Raw genomic sequence first — 13,527 nt, 5'->3', positions numbered from 1 at the left:
AAAGGTACATACTAGAAGCTGAAAAGACAGTGATGAGCAAAACAAAAACATAGCTGATGCCATGTCTCATTGAGCTTTCAGTCTAGTGAGGGACAAAGTCATTGATCAAATAATCTAACATATAAATGTGAAATATGAAAGTGTTAACAGAGGAAACTGGGAAGTCTCAGAAGGTATGCTTGAGGGATTAAACACCAAACTTACTTCTTCACATAACGTGCCCATGCAGAAGGTATCCATAACAAGACATTAAAAAACTCATCAAAAAATCATTAGTAGATCTCTGCTTCCAGCTAAGATGGAACAGCAGGGACTGAATTTACTCTCCCAGTGGACACAACCAAAAAATGGACGATATCTACACAGGTTAACCCTGTGTAGGTTTCCCAGGGTTTCCATAACAAAGTACCACAAATTGAGTGGCTTAAAATAAGAGAAATGTAGTCTCTCACAGTCCTGGAGGGTAGCAGTCCAAGATCAAGGGCATCCTTCTGGAGACTCTGAAAGAGTGTGTCCCATGCCTCTCTCCTAGCTTCTGGTGCCTCCAGCAATCCTTGCCAGTCCTTGGCTTGTAGATGTGTCACTCTGACCTCTGCCTCCATCATCACAAAACGTTCTCCCTGTGCGTCTTCTAAATCCTCCATTTTCTTTCTTAGAGGACAAGACACCAGTCACTGGATTAAGGTCCACCCTAGCTCAGTATGACCTCATTGTAACTAACTACAAAGACTCTATTCCAAATAAAGTCACATTCTGGGACTTCGGGGGTCAAGACTTCAACATATCTTTTTGGGGGCACAATTCAACCCATAACACTCCCCATTGTAGGAGATCAGGTGGTAGGCTTCACTGAACTCTTCCAAGTCCCTGGTTTTTCCCAAGTCAAGGAGCACTGGCACCCTGCCTTTCAGGTCTTCTCGTTTTGGAATCTAAATCTTCTGGCAAACATATTCAACAGTACCCTTTTCTATGACTACGCTCACACGCGTTAATATATTTCACCTTTGAGTACTCCCTTGAAAAAAAACATTAAAATATCTCCCAGTGTTCCACGCTTAACCCACAAGTGTCTTTAAAATCTGCCACTCAGTTTTAAGTCTGTTTTACAGGGATTTAGGAATGTAGTCACTTTCTAGTTTGTCTTTAAAAGCCCAAACTAAAACTTGAAAGAAAACCTAGAGTATAAGGATAACCTTCCAAATACTTAGCAAATAACATTTTTGTTAAGTATCCCTCATTTTCTCATGCAGATACATGAACACACATGTCTTATCATGGATTTATAGTCTTTGCTGCTCTAAGCCAGGGATCGCCCATGTGTGCAGGAGTGTGTGTTGGCAGCGGTGGCCTCACACAGATTTCACGTCCCTTTCCCTATTTTATAGTTAAAATGCCAGTACCATCAGGTGGGTAGAGTTCTGAGTAAATAGCCTTTCAAACATAAGCCAAATTTCTACTGTTGTTTTGTGAGTGAGCCCTGTGTCTATTGGGAACTACAGGGTGGCTCAAGTGCTTGACTATATCTCTTCTGCAGATGTCACACCTTGTCACCAGCCACCCCCGCCTCGGTAAGAACACCCTGCAGGCATTTGTTCCTTTGAGTAAATGCCACTCTCCAAAGAGCCTTTCTACAGGATAAAACATGTTTCGCACAAAGTCCATGCCTGATTCAATGAAGGGGCATAAAGAACATTCTTCCCAGAGGTAAATGAATGATCTAAAGTGTAGAGGATACAAAGTTTTGCGGGTTTTTTCCCACTGGCTGCATCTTATCAAAGTGAAGATTCCTATTGCTGAATCATTAACAGTTGATGGTGTGCATTACAGAGTGGAAAGAAGAAAAGGGAGAACTAATAAGTGTTTTGGTCGACAGACACAGGAGTCTTTCCTTTTACAACAGAGTGAAAGAGACAGGAAAGAGATGTAATTTTCTGTATTTCTTTACTCTTTGCCTGGGGCTGTGCAGCCCCTGCCTTTGAACAAGGTCAGGTGCATTGTGCATGCCCATGGTTTGAAGAGCATTGAAAGATTCCTGGAGGGGGTGTATCCCCAGGAACAAATGGCTCTGTGAGGGAGGAGAAGGGACCCCACACAGGCTGCCTCTTTATCTCCCCAAAGTAGAAGCCCTGCAGGCTCTTAACTAGCTGGGGTGGGTTAACACCTGCCTGGAGAAAGAATGTACTCGCTCTCTGGTCACAGGTAGCTGATTTCCTGATGGGCAGGGCTGGAGGCCCTTTTCTCTCTCCATCTCACTGGGAATTTTTCTGTCTCCATCTCACTGGAAAATGGATAGTAGACAACTATGCAATGTTTCCAAGTTGAAAGATCAGGAGGCACTAACTCTCAAAGCACATAGCAAGAAAAGAAAAAACTGAAAATATCAAATGTGTACATATTTGTATTGATATATTGAATATAGCTGTCCATTTTTGTATTTCAACATTATTTTGGGATATATAAGTATTTTTGCTGTGTCCTGATGCAGTCGATGGAGGAATTAAGGAGATTTGAGTGGGTGGGGTAAATCAGTGTGGTAATTGGTGTTTATTGAGGTTTTCTGTGTGTGGCTATCAGAAAATGTGTCATTTGGTTAATACTTTAATGATAAATCATGGTCTCTGCTGTTAGGTGGTTAGCAGATTATCCTGGAGAACAGGACATGCACACACATAACATTTCTAACAAATCAATAAGTACCAACTTGTATAACATACCACAAGCATTAATAGAAGATTTAAATGCTCAGGCTCTGTCAAGTGGAAGAGTAAATAGGAGTCAGTCATGATAGGGGGTGTGGATCTTACTCCAGAGACTTGGGGTGGAAAAAATATCATTTCTTTACCATTTTCAAATGAATTAATTCAGATTTTTATAATGATCAGGAGGCAGTGAATTCACCTTCCTACTCTGAACACATAGCAATGACAGATGAAATATTTAAAAGGCAGGAAGAAAGAGACAGAGAAAGAGAGAGAAAGAAAGAAGAAGGAAGGGAGGGAGGCAGGGAAGAAACCAGGAAGACCCAACCAGGCTCTGGTATAAGATAAGATCTCGTGGACCAGACACAAAGGGAAAACACAAACTGGGGGTTGTCTGGGCTCTGGAAGTAGGCACCAGTGACTGGGAGCTTGATCCCTGTGGGACAAGGAGTTCTAAATGTGAATGAGACTTGGAGCAGAGCCAGGCTTCCTGTTTGATGCCAGAGGCAGACAGTGCTTTCACTCTGCTGGGACTATGGCTTCAGATGAAGAACTGTAAGCCTGGGGAGACAAGGCGCAAAGACAATGTGTTACTCTCAGGAACTGAGCCAACTACCCACTCTGTAAATGGATCGGCCATACCCCTCGACGGCCCCTAGGGGCAGTACATCCTACGCTCAACTGTAAAACCTGGTTCTGGTTTAGGAATAGGAGGGCTGGGCTAGGCAGTCAACCTGTCAGGAAGGAAAAAGTTTGGAGGGAATACTCAAAATAAGCCTGCAAACCAAAATTCCAAAACACGGGAAGAAAGGCTAATTTCTCGCAGGACAGCCAAGAAACAAAAGACGTGGAAGAATAGTTCACTCCAAATGAAACGCATCTTAGAGAATCGTCTGACAAGATGTCAGCATAAATTTGTTGAGGTTGTTCAAAGAGATAAAGGCATTGACGATTAAAGAAATAAATTATGGAACAGAAATAGGCACAAATAAAATGAAAATGAAACAAATTAAATCATGCCCTAAGCTAGAAGGGCTGGGAAGCCGACCTTGATCATAATCAGACTCCTTCACCTACTGAATACCAAGGAAGCTGAGGCTTCTGTAATGTTATAAGATGAATGGAAGAGCTCTACCGTTAGTGCATCCCGGTCATTGCTAATATTCTCATTGTCCAGTCCCTTACGTTCCCCATGATGACTTGGCTGCTTGAGTTACGGGGCAGGGATCACGCTGAAGCTGAGAGCCTCCTGTCTGGGGCTGAGCCTTCCTGGCTGGCATCCCCTCAGAAGTCATGTCACTGAACAGAATGCCACCGAGGAGAAGGACACTGGTCCTGCCACTCCAGACATTCCTATCACTTCTGTGTTTAAAACGCACAGGTTCTCAGTCCCTACCCAGAAATTTTGATTCCCTAGATCTGGGTCAGGGCTTAGAAATTAGCGTTTCTAACAGGCTCCCTTATGATTCCTATGCGGCGGACCCAGCATTTGGTGAACACTGTTATTGTTTACAGTCCTCATCTGTCAAGTGATGAAACCAGGCAGGACCAGAAAGAACAATGCTGGCCCAGGTCACACAGCTAACTGTAGCCAGAATAAAGCCCAGTCCTTTCTTCTGCTTATTTTGGGTTTAATTCCCTCTTCCTTTTCTAGTTTCTTAGGTAGAAGCTGAAGTTGTTGATTTGAGATCTTTCTTCTATTCTAATATAGGGGTTTAGTGCTATAAAGTTCCTCTTAAGTTCTGCCTTAGTGGAATTGTACAAATTCTGATATGTTGTGTTCATTTTCATTCAGTTCAAAGTACTTTGTAATTTCCCTTTTGAATTCTTCTTTGATCCATGGGTAACAAAGAAGCATGTTATTTATTTTCCAAATATTTGGAGATTGTCTGGCTATCCAGACAATACCAGGGTTATCAATACCTGGTTTTGATTTCTATTTTAATTCCTTTGTGGTCAGAGGATACACTGTGTATGACTTGAATCCTTCTCAATTTATTGAGATTTGCGTTATACCCAGAATACGATCTCTGTTGGCAAATGTTCTGTGTGCCCTTGAGAAGAATGTGTATTCTGCTGTAGATGGGTGGAGTGTTCTGTAAACGTCAGTCAGGTCATTTGGGTTGGGAGTGGTGTTCAAGTTCAAGTCAAGGCTGATTTTCTGCCCGCTTGATCTATCAATTATTGAGAGAAGGATGGTGAAATCTGCAACCACAATGGTGGGTTTTTCTATTTCTCCTGGTAGTTCTATCAGTTTTGGCTTCATGTGTTTTGAAGCTTTGTTATTAGGTGTATAAATGTTTAGAGTTGATATAGTCTCTTGTTGAATTGACCCTTTTATCAGTATGAAATGGACTTCTAAAAGATCCCTGATAATATTCTCTGTTGTGATACCTACTTTGTCTAATATTAATACAGCCAGTCCAGCTTTCTTATAATTAATATGGCATATCTTTGTTCACCCTTTTACTTTTAACCCATTAGTGTCTTTATCTTTAAAGTGGTTTCTTACAGACAGCATATAGTTGGGTCTTGTTTGTTTTATCCAATCTGATCATCTCTACCTTTTAATTGGGATGTTTAGTTTATTTTTATTTAAGTTGATTATTGATATGGTTAGGTTTAAAATCTATAAACTTGCTATTTGCTTTCTATTTGTCCCTTTGTCGTCTTTTTCTTCTTTTCTGCCTTCTCTCAGATTATTTGTTATGATCCCATTTTATCTTCCCTCTTCGCTTATTTAGATATATTCCCTTGTTTCATTTTTTGAAGGTTTCTTTAGGGGTCATAGCATACATCTTTCACTTATCAAAGTCCACCTTGAATCGATATAATACTATTTTACGTATAAGAACCTTAACAAAAGCAGTTTTATTTTTCTCCCCTCCCAGGCTTTGGACTATTGTTGTCATATATTGTACTTTTACCTGTATTAAAAACCCCACATTATGCTATTTTTGTTGAGTCAATTATTCATTAAAAATATATAAATAATAAGAAAAAAACATTATATACTTAACCCATGTAGCTACCATTTTTGGTGCTCTTCATTCCTTTGTGTAGATCCGTAGTTCTACCTAATATCATTTTCCTTCTGTCTAAAAGACTTCCTATAATATTTTTCGTACTGTGGTTCTACTGGTGATGAATTCTTTCCCATCTTTGTATGTCTGAAAGAAAACTATTTTTTGAAAGATATTTTTGTCATATAGAGAATTCTAAGTAGACGGTTTTTCTTTTAGCACTTTCAGTATATTTCTCCATTGTCTTCTCACTTGAATTTTTCCCATGAGAAATTCATTGTCATCTTATCCTTGATCCTCTGTATGTAATGTGTCTTTATTCCCTGGCTGTTTCTAAGATTTTATCTTTATCACTGGTTTTGACCATTTTGATTATTATGTGCCTTAGAGTAGTTCTATTTCTGTTTATTGTGCTTTTGATTCTTTGAGCTCCTTGCATTTGTGGCTTTATAGTTTTCACAAAATTTGGAAAATTCTCGTCCATTATCCCTTCAAATATTTTTTTGTCTCCTCCCCTGCCCTTCAGGGACTATAATTGCTAGAGAGCTTGAAGTGTTCCCACAGCCCTCTGAAGCTCTGTTCACTACGTTAATCCTTTCTTCCCCCTCTATGTTTCATTCAGAGTGGCTTCTGTCTCTTTGTCTTCAGGTTCATTAGTCTTTTCTTCTATAATGTCCAATATGACATTAATCCTTCCCAGTACATTTCTCACCTCAGCCATTGTAGTTTTCATCTCTAGGAGTTCAATTTGCATCTTTTTCATGTTTCACTTCTCTACTTACAATCTTTAGTTTTTCCTCTAGCATTTTGAACATATGGAATATGGTTATAATAACTGATTTAATATCCTTGTGAACAAATTCTATAATTGTGTCAGTTCTGGATTGGTTTTGATTGATCGATTTTTTTCTCTTCATTATGCTTCTTTGCATTCCTGGTAATTTTTGACTGGGTACCATAAATTGGAATTTTACTTTTTTGGTTCTGGCCATAATTTCTTTTTAAATAAATATTCTTGAACTTTGTTCTGGGATGCAGTTGGGTTAACTGGAAACAGAATGATCCTCCCAGGTCTTCCTTTTAAGCTTTGTTAGATGAGACCAGAGTAGAGTTTAGTCTAGGACTAACTTTCCCCACTGTTGAGGCAATACCCTTCTGTATACCTGATGCCCTGTGAATTACGAGATCTACGTGGTGAGAATAGGCACTATTTCCTGCCCTTTATGATCCCTGCTGATTGTTCCCTCTAATACTTTCAAATGGTTCTCTCCCCAGACTTGATAGTTTCCTCACCTGCATGCATGATCAGTAGTCAGCTGAATACTGGAGAGAAACCTTCTTCAGATCTAGAGTTTTCTCTCTGTACAGCTGTTCACTCTCCAGCACCCTGGCTTCCACTGACTCCCAGTTCCATTTCCTCAACCCAGGGAAACTGCGAGGCTCTGCCGGGATTCCCCTTCCCTGTACCACAACTGGAAACAAACGAAGTGAACCCTACAATTGCCCCAGCTTATTGTTTAGAAAGATCTGGAAACTCTAGGCAATAAGCTAGGGCAATTGTAGAGTTCACCGCATTTGTTTCCTCTCTCTGGGGTACCACTGCCTTCATTGCCTGATGTCCAACGTCTTGAAAATTCTTGCTTTGTATATTTTGTTCGTGTATTTAGTTGTTTCAGGTGGGAGGGTAAATCTGCTCCCTGTTATTTCATATTGACCAAAAGCAGACGTCTCCTCAAATACTTGTTAAAGTGAAGAGTGGAGTTTATACAAATGAAAGTATTACAAAATTATTGGCCTGATATCACATGAATATGGCAAAAATCATGAAAGTGCTTTGTAAATAACCGAAGTCTAGAAAATACAGTACCTGTTCACTCCAAATCATTCACTACACAAGGGAAGTAACTGAGGCCTGCATGGGCCAAGAGATGCAGTAAAGCTCACACAATTTCTTAGTGTAAGAAGTAAAACCAAGTTTTTCTTTCTCTCCCTGTGTCCAGTATTCTTGCCAATATTCCACTGTTTCAAGCTACCCCAAACCTGCTCATTAACAAGGAGAAATTTCATATTCTTATAAAATATACCTGATCAAATCATAATGCCTTTGCATTTGGAAGCCATGAAAAACAGCCACTGGTTCAATTTATTTGCATCATTAGAAAACCTTTTTTTCAATCTCCTATAGACACATTCCTTCCACTGAAATGAAATATATTTGCAGTTCACCTGGAAAGGAAAGGATTGCTGTGCCATGTTAAGTGATAGAATCTGACACTGGCTTAAGGCCATTGCCCCTTGTAAACTGTTTTTATGAGGAGCAGGACAGGTCAATTGCCACAGAAAGCATACATCTGACTACTAGCTCTCCATCTGTACAGGTCCTTTAATCTATTAGGCACCATAGGTTTGATCTTGTGGGGCCTTCAAAATTTCCAGGGATCTGTGGAAATATTACAGATATGGGGGAAAACTGATTGGTTCCAAATATTAAAAAGAAAATCACAAAATTAAAACTAATGTTTTTATCTTTAAAAATGGAACATGGGAACCTGCGACTGCAAGTGAACTCTTACATTTCTGTATGCATTTAATTAAATGTGGTTATCAGTTCATTTTAATATACTTGATATGATGTGAGTGAGAAATTCACAAGAGTGCTCATGGCCACTAAAGGTCTTTAAAATGCCCCATATTTAGTGACTGAAATTCCAGAGACGTATTCAGTATTGCTTGTCACCTTTGCTTGGAAATAGTGATGAATTCCACGATATCCAAGTTTAGTTAAGGTTTTTCTTTTTTCATTTTACCAAATGGGAGTGTGGCTTTAGTAATTCCTAATTGGTTTGCATTTTTGCTTGTTAAATTTGCTTTGCCTGTGAAGCCAGTTCTCAAACAAGATTAGAGAAATCCATATCCCAACAGAAATAGGTCTTTTTTTCAGTGATATTCTGTTGAAGACTTGTAACCGATCTTAATTACCCCATGGCATCTGGAATGCAATAGCATTTATATTTCTTAATTTTTCTAAATAAAATTAAATCTGCTTCCAACACTCCTTCACCATGGTTAATGAGAAGTTTGTTTATCAGGGCTTCATCACCACTCTTGGATCTTACAAGAACCCCAGGCTTGCGTCATCCAGGAAAATGGAGGATAACGCAATTGGGATGGAGTTTTTTCCTTATTTCACAAACCTTTAAGGACACAAAAAACAACTAGCACTGCTTACAGTCCCTCAAACGATCCTTCACACCCTCACCAAACTCAGCCAAGGAAACCTTTTCTGGGACCCCCATGTTTAAGCCGCTTGGTTTCTAGTTCCACAGGCACAGAGTCACTCTCATCACTCTCATCTGAGTCACTCTATTCTGCCACCTCTAGAATACTCCATGGCAGCCACCTCCTGCCTCTGCCCAGCTTCAGGAAAAACCAGCCACACTCCAGGTTCAGGCTTCTTCCTTCTTCCACTCATCTAGAGCGTCAAGTCCCCATCTGATTCTTTTTCAGGCAACGTAGCCCGTGCCCTTGATGGACCTAGCACAGTGTTTCTCATAGTGTGATCCAAAGAAAGCTGGTGATCCCTGGTACCCCATCAAATGATCTGCTTGTGCTTTACCAGTTTCAGATGAAAAACAGCATCCAAGCAATTTTGTTCCCCTCCACTTCACAAATTGGAAATGTAAGATCAAGCATGAATTTTACAGAAATCCCTTTATCAGGTCCTTAACAATAAGCCCAAGCTTACCATGAAGCCCCTGATGGAATAGGTGCCAAAGGGAATGAGATGAGACAGAGTCTAAGAAAAGACTAGTGTAAGAGCTAAGACTTTGGGGGTCTTGTTGATAGCATTAACGAATGAGAACTCTTCCAACGGGCTGCCCCATTCTCCTTTAACCCTGTTACTCATATTGCTCTTTGGTTTTTTCAGCTTCCCTAATGAATAGAGTGCAAAACAGCTGAAGAAGCAGCCTTATTGCTCAAAAGGAAATGTTGATACATCTCGGGGCTTTGAGCGTGGGAGATGAAGGGCCCAGCTTTATGCCACTTAAAGTGGTAACATGGTTGATGGTAAGTGAAATCATGTAACAGAAATCTACTTTTTTTAAAAAGCCCCCTGACACTAGTCCTCATGAACATTGTAAGACATTTTAGGAAAAGCTAGGAAACATTTGTAAGAGAGGAGAAGGAGTTTAGTCAGTGGGATAAAAGCAATCTTGTAAAAGCTTAAATTTGTACCTCTTTTCCCACGGTAAACTTTCCCAGGAACATTCAAATTCCACCTAACACATTACAGAAGTATTGGTATATTCCTTTTCTTCCAGACATTAAGGTAACTAATAGATCTGACATCAAGAATAATAAACTACCTGCAGAGCAATGCAATACAACCAAGAACAAGATTTTTTTTTTTAATTGGGGTATAGTTGTTTTACAATGTTGTGTTAGTTTCTACTGTACAGTAGAGTTCCCTGTGCTGTACAGCAGCACAGGGAACTCATTAGATATCTATTTTATACATATTAGTGTATATATGTCAATCCCATCCTCCCAGTTCATCCCACCCCACCCCCCTTTCCCAGCTTGTTTCCATACATTTGTTCTCTACATCTGTGTCTCTATTTCTGTCTTGCACACAGGTTCATCTGTACCATTTTTCTAGGTTCCACATATATGCATTAATATACGATATTTGGTTTTTCTCTTTCTGACTTACTTCACTCTGTATGACAGTCTCTAGGTCCATCCACGTCTCTACAAATGACCCTATTTCGAAGAACGAGATTTTTTAAATGCTGCTTTCTCCTCAGTTCCCTAGCAAGCGGCACCATAGTCGTCCCTCTGTAACTGCTTTTGCCTTTTTAATCCATCCTATGCAATTGACATCTCATCTTATCCAACTCTGTTCCCTATACTTGATTCTTTAGCACTTTATTTTGTCAGTTTAAAATACAGTTAATTATCACATTGTCTTCTCACTAATTGCTATTTGAGATTATTTTGTTTCCCTAACTAAATTTTAGACATCTTATGAACAAAAAGTATTGAAACTCTTTGGCATACCATAATAACTAAAGTAGGCATATGTACCTAATAGCTACACAGTTATACAATCAATAATTACTTGACTCTTACGTTTAAACCACACATCAAAAATAAACAAAATTGCATTACTTCTTAGGTTTTTTCCCCTCAAAATTAGATATAGCCTTAGAGGTACTGCAAAATATTAGATTATTTGTTGTGAAATCTTTTTTCTTTTCTTTTAAAAGTCCCTTTTAGATGGAGAGAGTAGCATTGATATATATACGCTACCAAATGTAAAATAGATAGCTAGTGGGAAGCAGCTGCATGGCACAGGGAGATCAGCTCGGTGCTTTGTGACCACCTGAAGGGGTGGGATAGGTAGGGTGGGAGGGAGACACAATAGGGAGGGGATATGAGGGTATATATGTATACATGTGGCTGATTCACTTTGTTGTACGGTGGAAACTAGCACAATGTTGTAAGTCAATTATACTTCAATAAAGATGTTAAAAAAAAAAAAGTCCCTTTTAGAAAACACTGGTCAGGAAAGTGCAATACCCCCAGAGAGATGGTGACATCACAGGACAGCAACGCTAAAATGGACTTTCGCATAGCAATGGAATTGCTTTAGTTCTAACTTGAGTTCTTAAATTGGATTGATCCGCTTAAGAAGGATAGAACCATTTCACAGGCCTGTATGGAAGAGTTAAATTTGGGGCAGGTGGAAGACTAACCACACAAAGAACAAGACTCAGGTCAAAGGTCTTCCTGAGAGAGAGGCTGCCTCACTCTGCCTGATGAAACCCTTAGTGTCTGTCATGACCATCAAAGCACAGAAAAGTGCACAGCCCCACACAGGCCCCTGCTCCTATCAGCTCTGTGATTGGAGTCCAGATCACTGAATTGCAGGCAGATGACCTCAGCTGCTGACTGAATCTGTCGGGCTCACTTTTCAGCATCTTAGAATCCTTTTGTGAAAAACCAGAGTCTCCTTCCTTCCCTTCCTGTCTGGTTTGCATCACTGACAAATTCCACTTTTCCTCTCTTGAAAAAGATATTCTTCCTCGGCCCTGCCCCTGTGGAAGAACACAGACTACTCCGAGATGAGCTGGTATGCAGCCTTCATCACAAAACAATGATAAGTGGTTGAGCTAAAGCATCCAATAAAGCAGCTAGAAGGAGAAAAAGGCAGAAAGAATGTGTGCCTTCTTCAGAAGCATTACTCCCCATCCATCAGCTGAAGAGGAAGTCTGGGACATGGCTTCAAGTTTTCATTAAAATGCAACAGGGCATCAAGAAGTCGGATTTGGACCAACAACGAGATATTTTTCTTACAGTTCCTTTGCTCTGGACAGCTTTGCTGTGGGCTTCAAAGTTCTCTCTCTGACTAAATTCAGTGAAGTTGCTTCCTCCTCTTCTCTTTGAACCTGGAGCTTTGGGAAGGGCAGCAAAGTAAGCCGAAATGAAATTGCCAAACTTATGGTTCTCCAGTGAGTGAGATTTTCTGTAATGCTTACCAACTGTCACCAGGTCAGATGGATTTTTCTGCCTGAAATCCCTTGATGCATTAATTTCTCTGCCGTCTTAGGGTATCCTTCTGAAAGCAACCCCAGCAGCCATAAAAACATAAAAAGAAAACGCATAGCATAACTGGTGCACAAAAAGACAGTAAGGAATAAAAAGCGAGGCGAGGGCAGGAAGAAAGGTCTTTAGACAAGCATGTTATTTGCTTGGTTTTTGATTCAGAGGGCAATTCACACAGAGCTCTACTCAGACCCACCAGGAAATGCATGAGGTGCTGGGTCTGGGTCAGGCAAACAAGAAACCCTGAAAAGCAGCTGCATATGCTCTTTTCTTGATTCATCTAGTGTGGTGACTTTTTTTTAAAAAAAACCTTTTGAAGCAATGAAACCACAATATATAAAACAGCTGACAGTGGGTCTCTCTCCTCGGGAGCAGCCCATATGAGCTTCCAAACAGGTGTGGGGTTGGAGGCATGAAAGTCACCATTCTAGGGGGTTTTAATAATCTAGGAAGTGGCAACACAGGATTTCATTTTTTTGGATACAGAGGGCTGACATCTAAGTTACAGGGCAAGAAGATATTCTCTCTGAGGCAGTTGTGTACAGTTTCTTATTCTTTCTGGTTTCTTGAGCTAAAAATTAGCATCACTTTTAATAGATACCACAAGTCTTATCACCCACCATCTAACTGCCCTCATCTTCCTTCCTTCCAAACACATCTCAACAGATATTTATTGAATGTCTCTAGTGTCCAAGGTGTGAGGCAGTAGCTGGTTATTAAAAATATAAATAAGGACAGTAGTATTGTAGCAGTAGTAGTAGTAGTAATAATAATAAGAGCAAACACTTCTATAGTATTTATTTAGTGCCAGGCACAGATCTAAGCTCTTTCTATGTATTTAGTCATTCAATCATCGAAACAACACTCTAGGAAAGATATGATTATTATTTCCAATTTACAGATGGGGAAACTGAGGCACATAGAGATTAAGTAATTGGCCGAGGTCACATATCTAACAAGTGGCAGAGCTGAGATTAGAACCCAGGCAATCTGGCTCCTGAATCTGTGCTTTAGGCATATTTGCTTTATGTGCACTGTCTTTGGGGTTTATTATCTATGCTGTAACAGAGAAATTTCTGCTCCTAGAGCTTTCAAAGTCTATCTGTCTCCTTTCTGGAACTCAGTAAAGGACTGTGGACAATGTATACATGAGAAAGACTAATGACATCTGGGGACACGAGGGGAGAGAGGGTCGT

General features: G+C 40.0%; 1 long non-coding RNA gene across 2 annotated transcripts in view; it reads left to right on the top strand.

Moving 5' to 3' along the window:
• LOC133097771 (uncharacterized) overlaps window positions 1–13,527 on the top strand; it is a 63,800-nt gene that overhangs the window by 7,727 nt on the left and 42,546 nt on the right. The window contains exons 2-3 of one of the 2 annotated variants that reach the window (XR_009702061.1): window positions 9,651–9,790; window positions 11,802–12,188. This is a non-coding gene — a long non-coding RNA (uncharacterized LOC133097771). Of the gene's footprint in view, window positions 1–9,650; window positions 9,791–11,801; window positions 12,189–13,527 lie in introns of those variants that run through there. The other variant, XR_009702060.1, reaches the window with a different exon arrangement.

Source organism: Eubalaena glacialis, chromosome 1, assembly GCF_028564815.1.
Source record: "Eubalaena glacialis isolate mEubGla1 chromosome 1, mEubGla1.1.hap2.+ XY, whole genome shotgun sequence".
NCBI lineage: Eukaryota > Metazoa > Chordata > Mammalia > Artiodactyla > Balaenidae > Eubalaena > Eubalaena glacialis.
Note: the sequence above shows the minus strand (reverse complement) of the source record. Positions and strands in the feature narration are given on the sequence as shown.